General features: G+C 48.5%; 1 long non-coding RNA gene across 1 annotated transcript; it reads right to left on the bottom strand.

Moving 5' to 3' along the window:
* Positions 1-439: 439 nt before the first annotated feature.
* Positions 440-23,692, bottom strand: LOC309872001. Its single transcript, XR_014315609.1, has 4 exons — positions 23,621-23,692; positions 22,802-22,891; positions 3,262-3,306; positions 440-2,473 (listed from the first exon to the last, which is right to left on the bottom strand). It is a non-coding gene; the product is annotated as an uncharacterized lncRNA (long non-coding RNA).
* Between the last annotated feature and the right edge of the window lie 1,688 nt (positions 23,693-25,380).

Consider the following 25,380-nt stretch of genomic DNA (forward strand, 5'->3'; position numbering starts at 1 on the left):
GGGTCAGGCCTGGGGCTGGAGGTCATCATGGGGTCCCTTTCCCCATGAAACCCCGACTCACCCAAGAATTCTAGAAGCAATCCTTGCCTTCCAGGGACTCCTGTCAAGGTAGGAGAAGGGGATATGCTTTCTCTCACAGCTCCTCGTAGGCGGACGGACTGCGGGCCTCCACCTGGTCCCAGGCCGGCCCTGCGAGCACTGGAGGCAGGTGTGGGAATGGTCCCTTCAAAGGATGCTTGCTATGATTGGCCCCCAGACTGGTGTTGGCACAGGAGGCCCTCCAGGCTGCGGGGGATTGGCTGAGGTAAGCTTTACCTCCTGGAGCAGCCAGGGAGCCTTCCCTGGGGCCAACCCCCACCCCCCAGAGCCTCTCCTTGAGAACTTCTTACAGCGTTGCCCAAGCACCGCCAAAACAATGTGTGAGTTCCAACCAGGTGGGTTTGTTTTTTTGTTTTTGTTTTTTTTAAGGTTTTATTTATTTATTTGACAGACAGAGATCACAAGTAGGCAGAGAGGCAGCAGGGGGGGGGGGAACAGGCTCCCTGCTGAGCAGAGAGCCCGACGAGGCTGCATCCCAGGACCCATGACCTGAGCCTAAGGCAGAGGCTTCACCCACTTTTAGTTCCGCAGATGATTCCAAGGGACTCTGTAGAGGGGCTCATGGTCCCGAACCAGAAATGGGCGCAGGTTTCCACTCAGCCGACCCTCATCCCGTGCCGGGCACCACAGCGCGGATCGCAGATGTGATGGCGGCTTTCCACCTTCCCTGCAGCCCTGTGAGACAGGAAGACTTCGCCTCCTTCTCCGACGGAGGAGAAAACGGAGTTAGGAGAAGCTGGGGTGATTGTCAAGGTCATAGCGCAGGTCAGTGGCAAATAATTTAAAGCCTTCTGGCTCTCGGCCCAGCAGCCTGCCACGGGAGCCCCAGCAAACGGCAGGCTTGAGAAATTGCTAAGCCCTCACCGTGTCGGCAGGAAGGGTCATGGCTGCCTTTGTCAGGTTTAAGTCCAAGTGGCTGTGCATTCTCTACATTTAAGAAACAGCCTGGAAATCACTCAGAAATTCAAGTGGCTCCATCAGTGATGAAACGAAGGCCGGCAGAGGGAACCCGGGGCCCTTCAAAAGATGCCGGTTTCTGAAGCAATAATAGACCATTATTGAAGCGAAAAGCTCTCATTCCATTAACAACACTGCTTAATGCAAGAACATGAAAACGCTTTTAAAGCTTTAAGAGCGAACACATGAATTTTTCCTTTCCCAAAAGAAGTTTCCCGACAAGAGCTCTGTCCTTGGGATGGGCCCCAAAGGATATTTCTTGCCATTAATCTTGCAGTCCTCACTTCAGCCGCTTGTTTCCCACGATTCCGCCAGAAAAACCGGGGCACGCACAGGGTGTGTTCAAAGATGACGTGAGAGAGGAAATCTGCTTTTGGGAATTGCTGTCATCCGTCTCCCAAGGGCCTCTTCCCCGCGGCAGAGGGAACTTGGGACTCGCCCATCTTCCTTATCCCTTCCTGTGGTTGAGAAGCCCACGCTCTCCCTCCTGCCTTCCAAGCACAGGCCCCTCTCTTTCATGTGAATGTCTCCTTGCTCCTCTTTTCTTCCTAGATATGCTGGCTCCTTGGCCATCCTGGTATTTCCGTGGAGCCAAGGAAGGGTCACCACCCTAAATTTTAGCGCTGAGCCTCAAGATGCCTTTGTGTCTGCCCCTTCTCTCCAGGGGCGCCCCTTCTTGGCTGTTCCTCCAGAGACGATCTTTGCATGGGTAAGCATCTCTGGGGAGGTATGTGGTTTTATACACAAATGTTTGCAGACTGCATAGCTTGTCCTGCACTATGCTTCGAAGTATACATACATATGTCTATAATTACGTATCATATGAATATAATTATATCATGTTATATGCATAATTAATATAGAATAGAATACATAATATATACCTATAATTGAAGGCTATTGATTTGTATATACTTTCTTTATACAACTACGTTTCTCAAAAATTACCTAATATTTATGTAGATTTTTTTTTTGTTGGTTCTCTTGGATTTTTCAGCTGCGCAATGATAGCATCTGACAGTAATGACTGTCTCATGTCCCTTGCCACCTTGTTTGCCTCCTCTGTCCTCCTCACCTGACTGCCATCAGCTCTTCAACAGTGTTAACCAACAGTGTGATACACAGACCGCTCATAAAAGTTAGCTGTAGGCCACAAAAGAAAATCTTAATACATTTTGAAGAATCGAAATTTTACAAACAACACCCCGATCATAATACAACAAGAGTAGTGATGTTAATAATAAAATAAAAAATCTCGGGGCGCCTGGGTGACTCAGTCGGTTAAGTGTCTGCCTTTGGCTCAGGTCATGATCCTGGGGTCCTGGGATTAAGTCCCACGTCAGGCTCCCTGCTCAGTGAGGAACCTGCTTCTCCCTCTCTCTGCAGCTTCCTCTGCTTCTGCTCCCTCTCTCTCTTTCTGGAAAATAAATAAATGAAATCTTTAAAAATAAAATAAAATAAAAAATCTTTTCTCTCTGGAATTAGGACATATACTATTAAACTATTCTTAGGGCAAACAGAAACTACAAAATGAATTTACACAATTTCTTGAAAATGAAATGGACTAAAAACACATCAGAATTGCAAAATTTGCAATTTGCAAGATCTGCAAAAGCCAATTATCAGAGGAGAATATATCATATTAAGATCATAGATTAGTACCGTATGACTTTGGATAACAGAGTAAGCTAAAAGAAGACAGAAGAAAAGACTTAATAAAGATAAAACAATTTAAAGAGTTAGAAAAAAAGAAAAGCTGTAGAATTAATAGTAACAAATCTGACTCAGTAGGTAAAAACCTTCAACAACAAAACAAATCATCAGCTAACCTAATTGGGAAAGAAAACACAAATACACAAAGTTAGAAATGACAAGTGGGAAGTGTCCATCAAAACAGACACTTCTGAAAAACTTGTGAGACTACTATGCAGAATTCTATGCAAATAAATTTGAAGACCTGGATAAAATGGAGAATTCCCAACAAAAATGACAGTTTATCAAATTCATGGGAGATGATTCCCAACACCACCACCAAGCTCCTGGCCCATGTGGTTTCATGGGCTTTTATAGTCTCAAATACGGAGCCATACCCCTGCTGAGTATGCTCCAAAAGAAAGGCAGAGAGACCCATTTCACTCATGAACATCAGTGCAGAGAGCTTAACTAGAAGATTAGCAGACAGAATCCAATATTTAATAAATCTACCTTTTATTTTAAAAAGGATACACCGTGATCAAGTACTGTTGATCCCTGAAATGCAAAGTTGATTCAATATTAGGAAGCTCATTAATGTAATCCATAATATTAATAGTGCTAAGGAGCTAATCATAGATGAGGCATTTGACAAAATCCAAAACTCATTTGTGTCAAATACTCAGTAAAATAGGAATTAAAAGATATCTTCTTCATATACGTATATGCATTATATATGTATGTATAATATATATTTATAATCCAGCATTGAATTAAATGGAAAACTGCAAGATTTTTACTAAAGTCAGAAACAAGGATACTTTTTTTTAATAATTTTTAAATTTTTTTAATAAACATATAATGTATTATTAGCCCCAGGGATACAGGTCTGTGAAACACCAGGTTTACACACTTCCCAGCATTCATCATAGCACATACCCTCCCCAGTGTCTGTAACCCCACCCCCCTCTCCGTATCCACTACCCCCCACCCCCGCAAACCCTCAGTTTGTTTTCTGAGATTAAGAGTCTCTTTTGGTTTGTCTCCCTCCTAATCCCATCTTGTTTCATTTATTCTCTTCCTACCCCCCAAACCCCCCACGTTGCATCTCCACTTCCTCATATCAGGGAGATCATATGATAGTTGAAGGACACCTTTTATTACTGTTAACTGTTTGGCTCTGTATTGGAATATTAGCCAATGCCATTAGGCAAGAGAAAACAAGAAGAGGCATAAGAATTAGGAAGGAAGAAGTAAAATTTTCACTATCTACAAATGATGTGATTTTATCCATGGAAAATCCCAAAACACCAGTGGAAAAACTGCTACAAACCATGTAATTCAGGGAAGTGACAAGTTACAAAATGAACATAGAAAAATCAATAGCTTTCGTATGTAAAAAGAGAAACCACTTTAAAGCACACTCCATCCATATAGCAAAAAAGGAAAGAAACTAGGAAGACTTAAGTGTAAAGTTGACAGAGAATGTCTGTCACCGTTTGTGTTCTCTGGGGAGCAGATGCCAAGATGGAGTCGGGAGTGCAGAAAGTGGAAGGCGGAGGTGTGTGACAATCCCTGTCAGCCCAGCGGCAGAGCTGGAGTGAGAGTTGTCCTGTGTTGGACTCAGGTGTCCAGGCTCTTAGAGTGGCCTTGCTCAGTCGATGCCAGGGCTCCCCTGGGAACCTCTGCAGAAGCTGAGGCAGACCCTGTGGTGTTCCGTGATTTATAGTAAGAAGTGTCTATTTAGTCTTCTTCCCATTTCTGGCAGAGGTCCTGAAATCCTTGGAATTGGAAGAGACAATTGCAATGAAGTGTCTTTTGAAATGTTAATGAGGTGACTTCTGGCCACACTGTAGGACAGGGCTGGTTGCCAGACTGGTTCCAATCCATGCGAATGGAAGGTTGGAGGTTTCGGGCGCGCTGCCTGACCTCCTGCCAGGGGAGCGGGATATGGCAAATGTAACCCTCAGAGGAACGGATGGCCAGTGATTTAACCAGTCATGAGTATGAAAATGGAGCCTCTATGAAAATCCAAAAGGTTGGGGTTCAAAAAGCTTCCGGGTTGGGGAACACATGGAGATTTGGGGAGAGTGGCCCCCTAGAGAAGGCAGGGCCCTATGCCTCTCTTCCATCTGTCTGTTTCTGAGTTAGAGCCTTTTATTTGCTTATTTATTTATTAAAGATTTATTTGTTTATTAGAGAGAATGTGGGGGATGTGGGGCAGGGGCAGAGGGAGAGGAAGAGAGAGAATCTTAAGCAGACCCCATTCTGAGTGCAGAGCCTGACCTGGGCCTCAATCTCACAACAATGAGTTCACAACATGAGCCAAAACCAAGAGTTGGACACTCAACGAACTGTATCCCCCAGGCGCATCTTTATGCTTTTATAATAAACCAGGATTCCAGTGGGTAAAATGTTTCTCTGAGTTCTGTTAATTAATCTAGCAAATTAATCTAACCCAAGAGAAGGTCATTGGGAACCTCCCCCCTGTAACAGGTTGGTCAGAAACCCAATGGTACAGAATGGTGGGACTGAACCCTTAACCTGTGGGGTCTGCCACTATCTCCAGGTAGGGAGTGTTAGTATTGAGTGGATTGTGGACACTCTCTGGTATCTGAGAACTGCTTTATGGTGGGGAAACCCACACATGTGTTGGAATTGGATGCAGAATCTAATCCTGAGACCATAGCACCTGCTGGAGGCCATCGGCTGACCACCTGCTCCTAACTGAAGAGCCATCTGAGCAGCATGTTTCTATGTCTTCCAGAACATAGAAACCTTTCAGAAACCTCCCTGAGGAAAAAAAACTAGAAAACCCTCTTAAGACAATAAAAGAATGTGAACAAATAGAAAGACATCCCATGTTCTTTAATAAGGAAAGTCAACATCATAGAGATTTATGTTATAGATGGAAATGCAATCCAATAAAATTAAGTTATAGATGGAGAAATGCAATCCAACAAAAATATCATCAGAGTTTTTGTTTGTTTGCTGGAGCTAAACAAGTGGATGATGAAGTTCATGTGGGAGAACAAACAAGCAAGAAAAAAAAAACAAGCAATTTTTAACATTTTAAAAATTGTCATCTCTAGGAGGAAAGAAAGAATAGGACAGAGAGAGCAGGTTTAGAGGTCAGCCTACCTTGGATATACCTGTTTTATAGATTTGATGTAAATACTTTATGTATCTTTAAAAAACATTAAACTTTAAAAAACAATCCCTTAAAATTAGAGCAAAATGAGACAGATGACTCTCACTTTGTCTCTGGGGTGTGACCTCTCCCCATAGAGACCACTATTCGAAGTGACTTTAAAGCCTCGCATCTTGATTTTACCTACCAAGTGGGATATAGCCTCTGAACAAAAGAAACACCCCCTCCTTCAAAAAAAAGAATTTAAACTGATTTTTGCTATTCATACTATTGGTCATAGTTTCGTAGCATTATTCTGGAACTACTGTGTATGTATTCATTCGATAAAAAAAAATAAGCAATTATGTTTGAGTCAGTGAAACTGGGATTTTTGGAGTGGGAGAAGGAAGCATAGCGTAAAATCAACAAGCTTAACAAAAACTGTAGGTCTGTAATTCTCTGGTGCTGCCCACTGAACAAACTTGGAAACAATGACTAACCCAGAAATAAGATGCACCCCCCAGCTCCCAGTCGTGGTCACGAATACTATGTCTCACTAAAAGGATGCCAGACATTCTGGGAGAAATAACTGACCCCAGGTCTGGGATTGGCGATGTGAAGGAGAGCCTAGAACATCTGTCACACCAGAAGGCAAGCAAGTTATCAACGATTACTAGAGTCATGGCAAATGAACTTAGGGTAAAGAGAATCGCATGGCACAAAATTGGGTAATTTGAACCTCAGTAAGATTAATCATTTCAAAAGATCAAAACACATCAAATATCTCAAATAGTAAGCTCATAATGATAAGAAAAACAAAACATGGAATTCCTTGTTGGTCACCTTTGGGGAATACTAGGAAACTAACTCTGGAAAACTGGCAAATTAAGAGAAAGAATGAAGCATTTATCCTACCACTCCCATATGAACAGTACCTTGGGATAGCCAAATAGTTGATGAGGGGATTTTTGTTTCTACTGAAGGATGACAGCTTAAGAAGAGATGCTAAAATTAGAATATTACCATTTAGCAAACTCCAAGGAGTTAATAGATTACAGCAATAACCGTCGAAGGCTGCTAATACCACAAAAATAGACAACCAGATACCACGCGCCTCCTGATGGAAATACAGCTCCCCTGTGAAGTAGCCCCCCCCCCAAATTAAATCTAAGTCAGAGTAAGTCTTTATTTTTTTTTAAAGATTTTATTTATTTATTTGACAGACAGAAATCACAAGTAGGCAGAGAGGCAGACAGAGAGAGGAAGGGAAGCAGGCTCCCTACTGAGCAGAGAGCCCAATGTGGGGCTCTATCGCAGGATCCTGGGACCATGACCCGAGCCAAAGGCAGAGGTTTTAACCCACTGAGCCACCCAGGCGCCCCCAGATTAAGTCTTTAAATCTAGCTACCAATTTATAAGAAAAACAGTGAACAGAGGAACATGTCAAATGACACCACGGAGATGTAAGCAGAAAAATCCATACCGGCATATTGGACAGAACAAATAACTGGGTTTCTTCACAATAACAAAGAGTGGGGGTGGGGGTGGAGCAGGGTACAACCCTGGATGACAAGGGTCCTGAGATTCTTAGACGGAGCCCCTATCAGCCACCCTTCACATAAAGTTTTATTTTCTTACATATTGGAACGGTTTAATCAGTGTTTGGATTTTCTGTTCTCTAATTTTTTTCTGGCATTGTCCTGGGAAGCCATCTGGACCTTGTATTATTTGTTTTGGAGGTGGCTCTTTGACAATTTTTTGATTTTATCCCATGTTAGTTGATCAACTTTAGATTTTCTAGCTTCTCCGGGGTCATTCTCAGACATTCGTATTTTTATGACCCCCTGTATTTGCGGAGTAGAACAAACAGCAGGTTGAACCATGAGTTGCCATCGATAATTTCGTATGGTTCCATCCAATAACTTTTTTTTTAGAGAGAGAGAGAGAGAGCAGTGGGGAGGGAGGGACAAAGGGAGAGGGAGAGAGAGAATCTCATGCAGACCCCACACGCAGCATAAGCCCAATGCAGAGCTTGGTCTATGCATGATCCTGAGGTCATGACCTGAGTCAAAATCAAGAGTTCTGACTGAGCCACCCAGGTGCCCCTCGATCCCATAATTTTAAACAGAATTATTTTGTTTTCTTTGACTGTTCCATTATCATATCTTATATCATATCTTTGTATATTTGTGTTTTCCTTATTTTTAGAGCTTAGATTAGTAAATGGCTTATCCTTTTTATTTCATTCTTTAACCCCAAAAATCAGTTTGGGGGCTTAACTACCACTTATATGTATTTTCTGGTTCATTTTATTTCTGCTTTTATCTTTATTAACTCCTTCCATCTTCCATCTGTTTTCTTTAGGATTATTTTGTTTTCATTTTGGTATTCATTTGGGTTGGAAGTTTAATTTTTGATGCATTCACTCCTGTATATTAATATAATGTTTAAAAATTTGAACTGCTGGGGCACCTGGGTGGCTCAGTGGGTTAAGCCTCTACCTTCAGCTCAGGTCATGATCTCAGGGTTCTGGGATCGAGCCCCACATCTGGCTCTCTGCTCAGCAGTGAGCCTGCTTCCCCTTCTCTCTGCCTGCCTCTCTGCCTACTTGTGATCTCTCTCTCTCTGTCAAATAAATAAATAAAATCTTTAAAAAATTTTTTTGAACTGCTTTAGCTACATCTCATACATCTGATACAAATGTTTCCAATTTTAGTGTCTTCCATTCCAGAGAGTCTGCAATTTCAGTTTTTTTCTCTCTGATCCAAAGAGATTTTTAAGAGCTGGAAAATTTGTGGGTCCCTGGGTGGCTCAGTCAGTTAAACATCCGACTCACAATTTTTGGCTCCGGCTGTGATCTGAGGGTCACAGAGTCTGCTTAAGATTCTCTCTCTCCCTTTCCCTCTGCCCCTCCCCTCCCTTAAAAAAAGCAAAAATGAAAGAAAAGGTAGAAAATTTGGAGAACCAGCTATGTTAACTATATCTACTTTTATTGCACTGTGATCAAGAATGCTGCTTGTATTCTTTTTCCTTTTTTAATTTCAATAAAGCCTTCTTTTTGTTCTAAAATCTTTTTTGTAAATGTTTTATAGGTGATTTTTCTTCTACATTTAAATTTTTATTTTTAATTTAAATGGTGCAAAATTCACATTTTTTAGTATAGTAGTTGTGTGTTTTGCTTGTTTGTTTCTTTCTCTTAATAGTTTTATGAGTTTTGGGGGCGTCTGGGTGGCTCAGTGGGTTAAGCCTCTGCCATCAGCTCTGGTCATGATCCCAGAGTCCTGGGATCGAGCCCAGCATCGGGCTCCTTGCTTGGCAGGAAACCTGCTTCTCCCTCTCTCAGTTCCTCTGCTCGTGTTCCTACTCTAACTGCATCTCTCTCTGTCAAATAAATAAATGAAATCTTAATAGTTGTATGAGTTTTGAAAGCAGAGAGTCTTTTAACTATGACCACAATCCACATGGAGAACGAATCGTTCCATTACCGGAAAGATCTCCCTCAACTACTCCTTTGCAGTGGAGCGCTCCGCCATCCCCGACCCCTCGCAATGACTGTGTGATATCCCCTTCATGGTTTTGCCTTTTCCAGAATGTCATATCAACGGTATCACGCGGCATGCCCACTTTGAAGACCAGCTTCTTTCCCTCGGCATCATGCATTTGAGGTTCTTCCGTATTTGGGGTGCATCCGTCGTTTAGGTGCTGGGAAACGTAGATAAATGATGTGACATCCTGTCTTATCTCCAAGGCCCCAGCCCCTGCTGTGACACTGCCCTGGGGAGGCTGGGATCACCCCAGGAGGGGTGACATTTCCTCTGAGAGTGCTGAAAAGGTACTGCCAGGAAGGACGAGGGATGGAAAGCTTCCCAGGACACCAGCCCCACCCCTCACAGAGACAGAAGCAGGACAGGGCACGTCCGACTGCCAGTCTCAGAAGACTGGGACCATGGGGCTGGCCAGGAGGCTCCAGCTTGCCTTAGCTGTGACCGCGACAGAAGGAAGAGCACATTCTGGCTGCAGGCATGTGACTGAAATGGAGAGAGAAAGCAGGGGCAGCATCTTCTGGCTCTAGCAAGACAGGGCTGTGAGGAAGCCCAGGGAGTGGGCAGGCAGACCCTGAAAGCCCGTGACAGCACGGTTGCTATGAGAACGGCCCTTTCAGACCTGTCTGCAGGGAACACAGCTGACCCTTGGCCCCGCACAGATGCCCTCTCAAATCATGAATGAGCGTGGTAGGGACCCTGAGGCCCGCCGGTTCCTGGGAGACGGGTCTTCTCTGACAGGTGCCGTGGCTCAAGGACTCAGTGATGGCCACGCCACCACCCCCGCTTCTCAGCTGGCTCGAGGTCAGGCCTGGCCTGGGTCCCCCTGCTGGCCACGGTTCTCATGCTCTGCCCCATGTTTCCCGATGGGCTCCCGCTTGATAAACAGGCTCCTTCAGTTTTTAATCTTGTGCTGGTGTCTGCTTCCCGGAGTCCCCACACTAACGCAAGCGGGATGAGGGCTGCTGGTCCAAGAAAACAGGCGGTCGGATGAGGACGGGGACTGGCTGGCCACTGCTGGGAGGCTGAAGAGGACGTCATTTGGCTGAAGGTGGTGAGACACCAGCAGTTTCCCGGGTGGTGACCTGGGGAAATGACCCAGCCATCATGGCTGATGTGAGAGCCCCAGGGCCTCCCCAGGCGTAGGGCAAGTTCACTGTGGGGGTGGCTCCGAGAAGCCAGGAAGAGGTAGAGGCCGCTGTCAGTGAGTGGACAGGCATCCCCCCCGGGAGGCGGGGGGAAGGCTGAGGGAGGAGGCCTTCTGCTTCTCCTGGATTCCTATCCAAGGAGACCCCTGTCCAGCTGGTCACCCAAGCCGTCATGCGAGGTCACCTGGGCATCCGGGTCTCTCCTCAAACCCCAAGAGGGACACTGAGGTAGCAGAGTCAACACACCTTGCAGAGTCTTTCCCAAACCAGAGGTGGCCCTCAGGGGTGGCCCTCAGGTCAGGCCGGCTTTGCTTCCCATCGATAAGCCAGGCAGGGACACGGGAAAGCGTGAGTCAACGCACACGCAGCCCATCCTCTTTGAGCCTCTGCACAACCATTCGTCTCGGAGAGCGGTGACTTCGCCAGTGGCTGTTTCTCGACCCAAGGTGACACCAAATGACATTCATACTGTGTCCACATGGCTTCAAATCCCTGCACTGGGATGAGTTTTTGTCTTCAAATGTCCGGCCTATTTAGAAGTGGCCTTCGTGGGGCGGGCTGGGTAGACCGTTTGCCCACAGAGACTGTCCCAGAGTCTTTCCTGGGCGCAGCTTCCTCAGCAGAATGTCATTTGAGGCAAGTTGCCTGGGTCACTCTCATTCTTTAATAAGAACATTAAAAAACACTCAGACTAATTCTGGGCAGACTGATTTCTCAGAGGGATTTTGTAAGTAACACATGCTCTAGCTCTGAAAAAGCAGAATTTATCTTCTAGGAAGGGGAGCACGAATCTTACCGTCACTTGATGACAGCAGACAGCACTCCGTTTTGCTTCCCAGATGGAAAAAGAGAGTAAGTCAAGAATGGAGAGTCACGTGCGGGGGGGGTCCCCTGGTCCTCCAAAGGGGGTCCCCACCCCAGCCCCACCCGGGACAGGGCCTCCAACATTCCGGACAACCGGGCTTTCTGGAGGCCTGAGTGTGAGGGCAATTGCAAAAGGAATCTTCTCCTGTTTTATCTTCTGATGGTTTCTGTTGGTGTGTGAGAAAGCTAGGATATGTGTGCTTTTTCATTATATGAACATCTAATGAGTTCCCTTACTAGTGCAGTAGGGGTTTTTAGCTGATTCTCTTGGGGATTTTGTGTGTCTCCATCCGTCAGTAAATAAGGATCGTGTCGTCTCCCCTTTGCCGTGGCTGTTTATCTTCATTGTGTTTTCTGCCTTTCCACAACTACGAGTGGACTCCTCGAGTTATGTGCCATGACGGAAACAGTGCGGAGCCCCTACGGGTGGGTGGGTTTGGCGACACCGGGAACTCTGGCAGGGGCCGTCACAGACGTTTGCACGGATGTGATGCCAGCCTGGGGCAGGATGGAAGCAGGAAATAGCTGCGAGCGCGTGAGGCAAAGAAGCGCCTATCCTGGTCCTCTGCTCTCCCCTTCCTGAGCACTTCAGTCCAACCCCCGTAGGTGGCGCTGCAAGTCGGGTGTCCCTCCAGGGGCCGGAAGGAGCTGCTGGCCCCGGGGTGAGTGGTCAGAGTCCAGTCGCAGAGAAAAGGGGGTCTTTGAAGTTTGGGAGGAGCCTGGGTGTCAGAGCCCAAGAGAATGAAGAAGGCGTTCGTTCAGGCAAGGACGTGGCCTGATACAGAGCAAAATAAGGGGGTGTCCACATAACGGGGGTGGCGTGAGGTATCAGAACCCAAGTGAGGGCAGGAGGCATCCCCATGGAGGGAGAGGCAGGAGGCAGCCCAGCCCGATGGGTTGGCGCCCAAACGAGGGGGGAGGGGAGGACACCCGTGGGGGGGGGGGCAGCCTGGGCGGGGTGTCCAGCGGGGTGAGAGGATCTGCCCGATGAGGACACCTGGCCGGCTCCGAGTCGGGAGAGGAGCGTCCGCTTAGGGCAGGAGGCGGTGCCAGTAAGGAGAGTTTGGTTACAGACCGGGACACTGATGGAATAAGTAAGCATACAAGGATAATAGGAGGCAAGTTTCTCACTGTCTCAGAAGTGAGTTCACAAATTTGGAAAGAGGGAAAAGGTTGAATCGGATTAGAAAGTATCTGTGTGAACTTGGTGTTAGGAGACAGATGATAGATAGCTAGAGATGAAAGACAGACAGGTAGTTGGATGGATCGATAGATGATCGATACAGATATTAGATGGATAATTAGATGACATAGATGACAGATGATAGATAGAGAGATAATAGACCGAGGTACGTCCCCTAGTTCTGCCCACTGGATGAGTCTGGGATCAGCGACACCCTCAAAGCTATGAGCACAGCCAGCACTTGGATTTCCGCTTTTACATTCATTCTCTGCGGAAAGAAACCCACATTCCTTGGAGAAGTCACTGACTCCAGGGCCGGGACGGAGAACTCACGGAATCAGCCAGCAACCCCCTCTCTGGAGGGATTCCCAGCTCAGGGGGACCGATCCGCGGAAGATCACGCTGACCGCTGACACTGCGGCGTTACCGAGACCCTCGCCCTTGAAGTTTTAAAGCAATGCGTTTAGTGATGTTTCATTACTGTAACGTAGGAAACGACATAGAATAAGCACTAAGGTCTTCCTGACTCCCCACTGGCACCGCTGCCCCCGGCCCCTGCCGATGGCGTGCAGATGTGGCAGGGCTCTGCTTCCACGTTGTGCGCTGGGTCCGGACGAGCTCGGACACCTACACAGGTTCTGAGTCTGCACTTTGTTCTTTTAAAACCTGGGTCATACCATGCAATCTTGTTTTTTCTTTTTCCACTTCCGAAGGCCGAGCAGCCAGGTCAGCAGAGCCCACACCTCAACTCTTCCCACGACAAGTACCGCATCTCATGCCCGCGTGCAACACTCTTTGTCCAAACGCCCCACACTGAAGGGTTCCCCAGGAGTTCAAGTTTCTCACTATAAACAAAATCACTTTGCTTTGAAAAAAGAGAGAGAGAATGTGTGTTAAGGAAACCCAAAAGAACCCCGGTTGGAAGATGGGCCCTGTGAGGTAGTATCTTCTATCCCTCAGGAAGAACCACTCGAGGGTCTGAAAACCCTGCAAGTTTCTGTGGCAGGAATTTGCTGTGCCTGCAGCCGGAAGGACGAGCTGGGGCCCAAACTCCCGCTATTTTCAGCTACAGAACACAAGCCCCCAGCTGGACCTGCAGATCAGCCCTGGCGAGGGCCACCGGTGTTCAGCTGCACTCGCCAACCCCACCGCTACTCCCCACCCCCCACCCCTGCACCAACAGCCCTTCTCAGCAGGGACAATTGCAGCTCAGATGCACAGATGCACGCAGGTGTAACCACGTCCCCCACTGGGCTCTTCCTGGGCGGGGGAGGGGGAGGAATGTGTTCCCGCTGCTTGTTTTATTCAAAGAAGCTTCTCTCTGCCATTGTCTGGGGCTGGCAGCGCTCTCTCCAAATAAAGAGCCCAGCTGTTTCCCTTCCCATTTGTCTCTGACCCAGAATCCAACTGCAGATGGCGCGGATAATGGGCGATCGTGGCCCTGGAAGGGTAGTTTTGAAGGCACAATAGAGAGCAGTGGGAAGATCTCCAGATGTCACATCTAGGAAGAGAGGGGTGATGGCCCTACTCTGCCTGGAGCTGGCCCCGGGGCCCTGTCGGGTCACTTGCCCCCTTGGGGCCTGGGACTTCTCCCCTGATCTACCCCAGAGTGCCTGGCAGGGTTACTCAGAGGGGGACTCAGGATCACATCCTTGCAGGGCGCTGTCTCCCCTCTCCATGGGCCTGAGCCAGAGGGAGCAGGATGGGTGGCATCGCCAGAAGGAGAGAGGACCTGAGGGCTGGTGAGAGACGGCATCCGGGGAGGCCAGTGAGCAGCTCCAGGGCACCGGAACGGCAGGCAAGTCTTGCGCCAGAATGGGAGACAGAACGGGAGCAGGACTGCAGGGAAAGCTGGAACAGGGCGGCGCATGAAGAGCAGGAGGGAAGTCAGCACTGCGGGCCGGTGTCCCCAGAGCTAACTGCATGGGTCAGCTGGCCAAAGGCAAAAATAAGGCCACAGGGTCACACCCTGGCAGCCCGCCCTCACTGGGCCAGTGCACCACACCTCACAGCCTGAGCGAGGCTGCTCTGGGGCACAGTCGTGGAATGAGCAGACTTGCCCTTGCCTGTGGGAGTCACCTCACCCAGAAATGCCTATGGGCTTCCCCTCTCTTTACTCCCCTCCCCAGATACCCCTTCACTAATGACTGACCTATATGGGGGCACAAAAGACCAGAGGGCTCCCTAAACAGTGGAGAGAGTCTCTTCCTTCCTTTCTCTTCTCTGCTGCTTTGACTGTGAGCGCAATGGCTGGAGCTCCAGCAGCTATTTTAGACTATGAGGTTGCCTTGAGGTTGGGATTGATGCACAGCAGAACAGAAGACAGAAGGAACCTGGGTCCTTGAAGACTTCATGGAGTCACCACCCAGCTCTGGGTTACCTGATGTCTTAGCCTGTTTGAGCAGCTACAACAGACTATACCATAGACAAAAAGACTTACCAACTACAGAAGTTTCTCTCTCCTGGTTCTGAAGGCTGGGAAGTCCGGGATCAAGGTGTCCACAGGTCTGGTGTGTGATGAGAGCCTGCTCTCTGCTTCCTAGATGGCTGTCTTCCCCCTCTGTCCTCACGGAGCAGAAGGCGTGAGGGAGCTCCCAGGTCTCTTTCCTAAGCGACAATCCCATCCATTCGCGAGTGCGCCTCCCTCAGGACCTCGGCACCTCCTCACAGTGTCACACTGGAGATTCAGTTTCAACATATGAATTTGAGGGGCCACAAGCATTCAGTCTGTGGCAGCTACTTCTGAACTGTCACGTGAACGAAGAAGCCTTCGTGTGGCGAAGCCTCTGCTTCCGGCTGACTCACGCGCAGCGAACCTAATCCTAACACATATGGCCTTGGCCATTCCCTGACTGCTCTGCTCACAAGGCCACTTGTACCTTTTGGTCCCGTGTCCTCACATTTCCTGTGACTTCCTCAGCATCTAGCAATGACTTACTCAATGCTTTAATGGACTTGGTTATTTTTCTTTTTTACTGGCGATAAAACATGACAGATTCTTTAAGAACACGGTATCAGCCAACACCATCTTCCGAAAGTTAAATATTTCAGTAGTAAAAAGGGTCTCTTAGACCCAAATAGGGACGATGCTAAGGATCAAGTGGTCGCATCTGAGACTGACTGCTTCCCCGCCGCCGACTGCACAGCCTCCCCCAGACCCCCTGTCTACTTGTCAGTTTGGAAGTTACACCTGCTGTCCCATGGGGAGGGGACATCGGGGGAGTCAGGGGAAGCACAATCGGGTCAGAGCTGAGGAGCCTTGGCACCTGCCATTGCTCTGGGGGGCCTGAGTCTCTTCGTCTGTAGAGAGCAGGAGCCTTGGCCCCTCCTGAGATGAATGCTCAGGGACTTCATGATCCCGTCACAGCCACGTGGGGGACAGCACACAGATCACGTTCTCATGCGAGGTGAGGCTCCCCGGGCCTTCTGAGTGGAGAGGCGCGCACAGAGCGAGGGGGTGCCCTGTGGAGTGACCCTCGTGTCACTAACAAACCCCGCACTGACTCACTGGTGAAGCCAAGAGTTCTCGGCCCACAGGCTCTGAGATGCACTGACAGTCACCTTTCCACTGTCCCCATGGCAACAGACACAGAGGCTCTCTCTGTGGAACCGGTTGTCGAAAAGCAAACACATTTTATGCTCAGGGTTTGTTAACATATTAGCATTTCACAAAATCCCAGAAATAACTCGCTCTTGGCTCCTTGCATATTTTCCCCATGACCCTCTCAGCACACCTGTGGCTGATGAACCCAGAGTCAAAGAGGAGGGATGGAGGAGGGGTCCCCCGTGTCCTCGGTGGGAAAGGCCTGGCCTCACGACCCACAGAGATGCCTGTGCCCCGGGGCCGGGCAGGGGCCAGGTCTGGGAGGGACCCAGGCAGCCGAGCAGGGCTGCTTGGATCCTTCCCCAAACCCGCCTGCCGGAATACACTGAGCACGGTAGAATGCGGCGCAGCTGTCGAGAGAAGTGGACTTGTGTTGGAGGCCGCCGTGTGGATGGACCTTGGAAACGTGCGGAGTGGAATAAGCCAGACACCGAAGGACAAAACTACAGGAGGCTCCCTCCCTAGAGCACTTAGAACAAATGAATGGAGGCGGAAGGTAGAGGATGCCAGGGCTGGGGCAGAAGACGGGGGAGCTGTCGTTCGATGGGGACGGAGTGTCAGACGAACAGAAAGTCTGGTGCACATGATGATGGTCCCACGGCGATGGCAATGCTCTGAGCGCCCCTGAATGTAACCACTTACGAACGGTGCCATTGACAAATATCGTGTCACGTAAATTTCACACACACTCCCCAAAAAACAAACCCCACCCCGTGGTCTGGGAACCGGCCCTGGGTGTCGGCATCAGAAATGCGGAGGGGTTGGTGGGAGAGAGGAGTGTGCCGGGCTTGGGGAGCCGGCGTGGGAAGGCCACGTCTGGGCTCAGCACACAGCAGGGCCCAGAAACGGGCCAGGGCGGGGGTTTGGGGGGTACCTAGAGAAGCTGTACCTGGGGCTTTGCCATTTGCCAAACCGGGCCTCCGGGTGCCCCCAGGGCCGCTCAGGAACGCACCCTCACCCTGACAGAGTCACCCTCAGCAGATTAGCCAAAAGAGCAGCCGGACCTGTTCCTCTGCCTCCAGCCGGTGACAAATGATCCTCATTAAGGCGGAAAGCGTGATCCATTTGTCATTTTTGACATGAGAAGTCCAGAAGGTCTCATTGACCACGGAGTTCCCTTCCGACAGGAAGTGACAGGCCAGTTAGCAAGCCGCTGCGGGATCCTTCGCCGCCGTCCCGCTCCCGAGAAGCAAGCGCGGCTGGGGCACTGGAGCGGCGGCACTTTAACACTTAATGACTTTGCTTCCTCATTGACAAGACAGCTGCATCTGACACAATTTGTCATATCATTAGACAATAAATATTGGAAACAGCAAATAAACTACTGTGTGCAAGCGTAGCCCTGCGGTCTGGGAGCAGGTGCGCAGCCAACGACGGTATCCGCACCCCTCCCCCACCCCGCACTTCTTCCTCCAAATCCGATGACACCACAGTTCAGGTCACATCAGCCACCACCATCCTCTCCAACCACGGGTATGTGCTTTGGGGCAGTTTTGACCAAATTGCCAGCCCCTTATTATAAAGTCAGGAAGCCGCCTTTCTTGGTCGCTGGCAGAGAGCCCCTTGGGAAAGCAGCATGGTTTCCCCCCACCTGGCCCGGTGCAGGGCACGGAGTTTTTCCTGTGCCACGCGGAGGGCAGGGCTTTGAGGAAGGAGAGAATGGGGGTGGGGGTCTGGACACTACGGAGGGAGCACAATGACCTGCGGCCCCAGAGGCTGGGCTGGGAAGGATCAGGAGGGGCCGTGGTGCAGATGGACATTCATTGCAGACCAGGGGAACAATGAACTTAAAGGAGGACCCGTGGCCTGGCCCGGGACAGCGGGAGAGAGAGGGGTTGCTGGGGACCGGATCACTGGGAGAAGTTGGGCTGATCCCATAGGGTCTCAGAGCTCTGCAGGGACAAGGCCTAGATCCGGACTCTCGCTTTCTCTCTCTCTCTCATAGACACACACACACACACACACAGATACTCAGCTCTACTCATTCTCACGCAGCTGTTTCGGATAACTGAGGCAGGAACAGTCCCTCAGGTTCCTGTGGGCTGAGGAAAGTGGGAGGAGCAAGTTCTGACGGTGAACGCCTGTTCTGACTGTGGGCACATCTAGAAGGGGAAAACAGTACCTGAAGCCAACTCTGAGCATCGCCAAGAGGAAGAACAGGAAAAAAAACACCTGCTTGACACTGATCATTCACCCTGTGCTGTGTCCATATGCTAGCCCAGTTCTCTCCAAGACAGCCATGTGAGGCAGGAGCCTTTACCTCCAGAGAGGTTAAGGCACCTGCCTAAGGTGACACAGCCAGTTAATGACACAGTTGGCACCTGAACCCAGATCTGTACTTTTTTTCCTTAGCAGAGCCATGACAGCCAGCAGAACCTCTCAATAACTTCTCCTAACACTTTTTTTTTAAAAAAAGATTTTATTTATTTATTTAACAGAGAGAAATTACAAGTACACTGAGAGGCAGGTAGAGAGAGAGAGAAGGAAGCAGGCTCCCTGCTGAGCAGAGAGCCCGATGCGGGACTCGATCCCAGGACCCTGAGATCATGACCTGAGCCAAAGGCAGCGGCTTAACCCACTGAGCCACCCAGGCGCCCCTTCTCCTAACACTTTAACCCAGAGTGACAGACTCGGTGCTCCCTCCACTCCTCCACCCAAAGTCAGGCCACAGATCTAGTAGTAGTCATTTACACTTTAGTGTGAATTAAAGTCCCTGTGCTATTTGTCCCAGAAGTAACGTGTATGTTACAGCTCCACTGTACTGGGAATTGCCTTGGTCAGCTTGGTCTCCTGGAACAAAATACCATAGACTGGGTGGCATAGACGGATGCCAGTAGGGGGAGGCTCTGGTGAGATCTCTTCCTGGCTTGGAGATGACTGCTTTCTCGCTAAATCCTCACATGACTGAGTAGGAGGGTGCTACCATCTCTTCTTCTTGTGAAGGAACTCATGTCATTGTAATGCCTCACCCTCAGGAACTCACCTAAACCTAACCACCTCCTGCTGGCCTGGCCTCAGAATAGCATCCTTTGACAGCCAAGTCTTCAACACGTGAACAGGGGTGGGGCACAAGTGTGTGGTCCATCACTGGAACGGAGTTTTCTAGAGAAAGCCCGGCAGGAGTAAGCAAATGCAGGAAGACCAATCCCTATCAGAGCATCCCGTGCTCCAGCCACACCTCCCGGCTGCTGTTTCTAGTCTTTGGCAGACCCCGCCCACCGGTCCAAGCCACACCATCAATTCACTGTGAGATAAGATGAATGATCTCATCAATTAATTATCCTCTTATCATTAAAATGAGCTTATCATTTTAAATCCTTTTAAACCTATTTTTCTTTTAATTTTAATTTTTTAAGATTATTTATTTATTTATTTGAGAGAGAGAGAGATCACAAGTAGGCAGAAAACCAGAGGGGGGGGGAAGCAGGGTCCCCGCTGAGCAGGGAGCCCGATGCGGGGCTCGATCCCAGAACCCTGAGATCATGACCTGAACTGAAGGCAGAGGCTTAACCCACCGAGCCACCCAGGTGCCTCTATTTTTTCTTTTTTTTTAACTTTCTCTTTTATACATACACATACAATTTTTACAAAAATGCTTAAGTGGGAACATGTCAATCATACCAACCATACTGTTTTTATTGGTTTTCTTTTCTTTTTTCCTTCCTTCCTTCCTATCTTTCTCTCTTTCACTTTTGGCTTGTCCCTTCCCCCACAGCTGTAGCTGTCAGTTCTGTTGCTCTGGAAAACCCAGCCTAGGACAGACTCGAGAACCTAGACCCACAAACCCAAGTTGAGCATTTAGCATCTATCCATCCATGGTTTCCTCCACACCCACACAATCCTTTCCAGAAAAACACACACCGTAGCCCCATGTTCACTGAAGGTAAGTTATGGAAGTTCCTAGAAAAAGACTATAAAAATTCCATCAATTTTACTTCCTCTATAACCCCCTCCTTCCATCCTGTCCAATGTCGCTGTGTCCCCAGGCCAAGCCCCATCCTTACCCTGTCTGCCACCTCTCTCTTGTCCCCTTGGAATCGCCTGCCCTGCCTCTCCCCGGGGCCCACAGCTCCCGCCAGGCTCCCGGCACACTACCTCTGTGCTCCAAAGGAAACTTCTGTCTCTTCTTCCGTTACCCTGAGGCATAACTTCTTATGTAATGTTTTTTATAACAAAAGGAAAGTTTCAGGAGAGCAGGAATCGTGCTTCTCTGAGTCACCCCGTAAATACACACCTGGGACCTGGCCTGCCTCAGGGGAGGGCGCTCCCTGATCTTTGTGGAACCGAAACCCTCAGGGAAGAGTATCAGTTCATCCCGAATCAGGACGAAGAGGAGGGTCTGCATACTGGAGTCGAGGCTGTGAGGATGATTTCGATCTAGGAACTCCGGCAAGACAGTTTGGTCCCCATTGCTGCTGATCCCTGCGCTTGGGGGGGGCGGCGTGAAGGGGCCTCGAATCTCCAAGGAGGAGGTCTGCCAAGAAGCAAGGTCTGAACTGAAGCCGCTTTCAAGATATATGTGACTCATAACTTGTATTAGCTGCTGTGCGGACATAAGGTTGGAAGGGGAGGGTTTCTTTTAGTTCTTGCAAAACTAGATCTATGATTCAGAATCATAGCAAGCAAGAATCTGGAAATTGCTGGCCTGGGTAATGACTTTAAAATGTTAGAAATTGAAATGATTGATCTGTTACCCAAAAAAGCACCCAAGAGTGAGAACACAAAGCCAAGCAGAAATCCATCTTTAATTCAAAAACATCTTCCCCCTCAAGGAGCAGGAAGAACTGTCCCCTTGGAATGGTTTAGAGCCCCTGCTTAGGAACCTCGCATGCTGAGTGCAAAACAGGAACCGACAGCAGACCTGTTTCCTTGGAAGCTGGGAGCTGAGAGCGACTGACGGAAAGATAAGACACAAATCAGCCTGGGAACTGACCAAAATCATCCTGGCTTTCATTTTTTCTTTTTTTAAGATTTTATTTATTTATTTAACAGAGATAGAGCGGGGAGGGTGGGGGGTTGGGAGAGGGAGAAGCAGGCTTCTGGCTGAGCAGGGACCCGGATGTGGGGCTTGATCCCAGTGTCCTGGGATGATGACCTGAGCTGGAGGCAGACGCTGAGCGACTGAGCCACCCAGGTGCCCCGCATCCTGGCTTTCAGACTAAGAGAAAGACTGGAACCCATCTCCTAGATTCGACAGAGAGGACTCTTAATGTGAAAATCTGAAGTAGACCAAAGTGATGGTAAGGTGTTCTTGAGGGAAAACTGGACATTGTCTAGTCCTGGATTTTCTCAATCTGTGGCATTTGCAGCTTTCATTCTATTTACGCTATTCAACAATTTTCCACATTGTAACTTGGATTTGCTTTCAATGTCTGCTTTGGGTTTCTTCTACCTGGGGTTGACTCTTCCGAATAGATCATCTTAGCCCATGTGGGCTGTCATCACTCAAATCCTGTAGCCTTGGTGGCTTACCAACAATAGAAATGTATTTCTCACAGTTATGGATGCTGGGAAGTCCAAGATCAAGGCCCGCTTTCTGATTCGTAGACAATCTTTTCCTTCTGTGAGGAGCACGGTAGAAGGAGGAAAGGAGCTCTCTGGGACCTTGGTTGTCAGGGCATTCGTTCCATTAATAAAGGCCACCCCCCCATTACCTAATCACCTTCCAAAGACCTCACTCCTGATACCATCACACTGGGGCTGGTTTTCAACACGCGAATTTAGGGGTAAGAGGTGCTGCAAACATTCACCCTTTAGCACTGATGAATGCCCCTGGGCTTTGGGATCATTTTTGCTAAGCAGTGAACCCTAATGTCTTCTCTTAATCCCTGAAAAGTCCCCCCCCCCAAGGTATCAGAGATCTGTCTTGACGTGCCCAGACAAAAACCATTTCCTAAATTTATCCCTTGCAACTTTAATTCTTGTCCACGAGACCCCTTTCAAAACCCACTAAGGAAATTGCAAAAATGTTAGCACCAATTTCAGTTAGCCAACTGAAAATCCGAACTTTGTGCAAGAAAGAGGGCTCCATGTTTGCGAAAAGGGTAGCAAATATCAAACTGGACCATCTCTATCTGTGCAACTCTTTGGAATGTACAACGAACGGAAAGGCATTTTGCTGTTGACAAACCCAGTGTTTCTTCTCCAGTTTCTTTCTTTCTTTCTTTCTTTCTTTTTTTTTTTTTTTTTGCATTCTACAAAAATTTATGGATTCTACAATCTTAAAAATATATATTAGTATTCAACGGAAGCCCCAAATGGAGCAAATGTTCACCATGAGACAGATGGTTCCACCATATTCATTTCACTTCTGCTTTGTCCTCTCTCCCACTTAGGTCTGCGTCACTGTAAATTACCTTAGTGAGTACATCTGACACATCTCTCACCATTAGCCCAGCAGTATTTTTCAAAATTGTCCCGGCACAGAAGAACCTCTCCGATGGGTAATTAAGGAAATTACAAGCTTGTATTTTTTTTCGGGAATGGCTTTTCAGATCTGTGGAAGGGTAAGGCAGCCCCATAATGAATTCAACATTCCCAGGCATCGCTTCAACAATTACCAAAGAAATGAATCCAACTTACCGCTGCATTCTTTGGAGCTGGATACACAGAAAAGAGCTGCTCTGTTTCACGTGGCTCAGAATCCGATGTAAAGCCAACAGAATGCTGTGGCTTTGAGGGGCGCAAGACAGAATTTCAAAACCTTAATAAGAATGATTTTTAAGAGCACATTCTCCCCGCCCCCTGTATAACTATGGTGTGAACCCCTCCCTTAGGAAAAGATGGCAAACTTGTGCTTGTAACTGATAAGCTCTATAGACACGTTTTTATTTTCAGAGCACGAATTACTCCAAAAATAAGATTTCACCAAGCTTCCCTGTCCGCCTCCCCTGAAACATCCGTGGTCTGTAATTTGGCCAAAGTAACACAAAATAAGCAAGACTGCCAATTTCAGCAAGCTCAATATCATCAGGACTTTTCCCTGCTTGACCCATGGAAACTCTGCCAGCTTCCCCTCAACTTAGTTTTTAAGAAAGTTTTTTATTGTGGTAAAATACACAGAACATGAAATTTACCACCTTAACCATTTTGAATACAGTTCAATGGTATTAAATATATTCATAATGTGTAATCATCACCATCCATCTCTGGGATCTTTTCATCTCGTAAAGCTGAAACTCTGTCCTCACTAGACAAGTCCTCTCTCCCTACGCAGCCGCTGGAACCTATCATTCACTTTTTGTCTGTGATTCTCACTATTCTAAATACTCTGTTGAGTACAATTACCCTGTATCAGTGTGTGATTGGCTTATCTGAGCCCTTAGCCCACTGTCCGCGTCTTTCCTGTTGCGGTAGGCGGCAGAATTCCCTTCCTGAATAACATCCGTTGCAGGTACAGACCCCATTTTGTCGATCCGTTCCTCTGTCGGTGGACCCCTGGGTTGCTTCTGCATTTCAGCTATCATGACGAACGGGGCTGAGAACGCGGTGTATGTCCACATGACGGGAAATTTTCACCCACAAGAAGGAATGAAGTATCCATGTGCTCCACTGCATGGTTGAATCTTGAGAATGTTCTGCTAGGAGGGAAAAGGCAGAACAGAAAGCCATGTTGTGTTGGGAACCCACTGAGGTGAAATGTTCACACTAGACAAGTGGAGATCAGGGGGCCGGGGGCTCTGGAGAGTGAGGGCTCCTCAGTACAGGGTGAAAAAAAAGTGTTTTGAAATTCAGTGGTGGGGATGGTTGCGCAGCTCGGGGAACTTACTCACTCGAAACAGGAGAGCCTCACAGAGGGTATATTTCAATTCATTTGGAAAATGGTGGCTGCCGCTGCCCTTTTCAGCTTGCTTTTGCTGGGAAGACCTCTGCTGGGGGAAGCAGAGCCAAGGGAGAGGTGAGGTAGGGACTGTGACCGGCTTCGGACTGCAGGTGGACAAGCACATCTGAGTCTCTGGGAGCAAGGATCAAGACACAGGAGGGGCCCAAGCCGACAAGGGCACCAGCGGCAGAGCAGGCAGGAGGGAGAACCCGCCCGTGGAACCTGGAGGGTGGGGGGGTGGAGACCAGCACCGCTGCCAAGGCCACGCCTGGAGAACACCAGGACACTGTCCCGAGCCCGTGCAAGTGCCCAGTGAGCAGGAGGTGGATTTCTACAATCTGAAAAATCAGTTAAATCCTGCTTGGAATGTGCTGAGAAGAGCAAAGTGCTTAAAGGAAATCCCATAGTGCAGCAGATGGATTCTAAGTCACAGTCACCCAGTGATCTCTCTGTCAGATAAATCTAAGGTTTTATTATCGGGTTTCTGGTATACCGGCTCCTGCTGCTTCAGTCCTTTGAAGCCGTGAACAGCCACTAGTTGCATACCGAGTGCCAGGCACGTGCCTGGTCATTCACTCACTCAATATACATCACCCTCGGGCACACGGTCTTCGGACACGCCCCACCCTTCCAGAGCTCACCCCGACACCCGAATGACCACCGCCTGGTAAGGGCGCACTGCAGTCCTGCTCTAGCTATGCCGGTAGCTGGACATCTCCCCACCTCTGAGTATCGTCCCAGACCCCAGCATCAGCATCGCTGGGAGTCTTGCTAGAAGTACTGCTGAGACCTGCTGAGTCAGAGTCTGCTATCTAACAAGGTCCTCGGGTGATTCCTATAGATGTAGACACTTGAGAAGCGTTGGCCTAAGCCGTTAGCTTCCTAGGGTTAAAAAAAGAAAAAAACAAACACGGTTTTCTGTCCATTTATTCTAACAGAATGGTATTACCAGAAGTGATGATTCTGGGTAAAAGATGCGGCGCACTCGGACACACAGATGAATGCCTACCGTGGGCTCTGGCCATTACAGAGAAAAGCAGTTCTGAAGAATGATTCGTGAAGACCTAACGCTTACTGAAGACCTAGTAAGTGCCAGGTTCTGGGTTCAGAGATTTCACACACCTGATCTTCCTTAATCCCACGTAAACCCTCCGAGCAGACTGCTACTATGCCAGATTTCCAGGTAGGTCAAGTCCATGAGCAAACAGCAGTACGCACTGGGTCTAGGGGCGCCCTTACCAACGGAGAGGCTGGAAGAAAGGAAGATTCTGTTGAACTCCCGATGATTGACCTCCGCAACTGAACTCTCCCTTTTAAAACTCACCAAACTGGAACTTAT

The sequence above is a fragment of the Mustela nivalis genome, assembly GCF_964662115.1.
Source record: "Mustela nivalis genome assembly, chromosome: 8".
Classification (NCBI taxonomy): Eukaryota; Metazoa; Chordata; class Mammalia; order Carnivora; family Mustelidae; genus Mustela; species Mustela nivalis.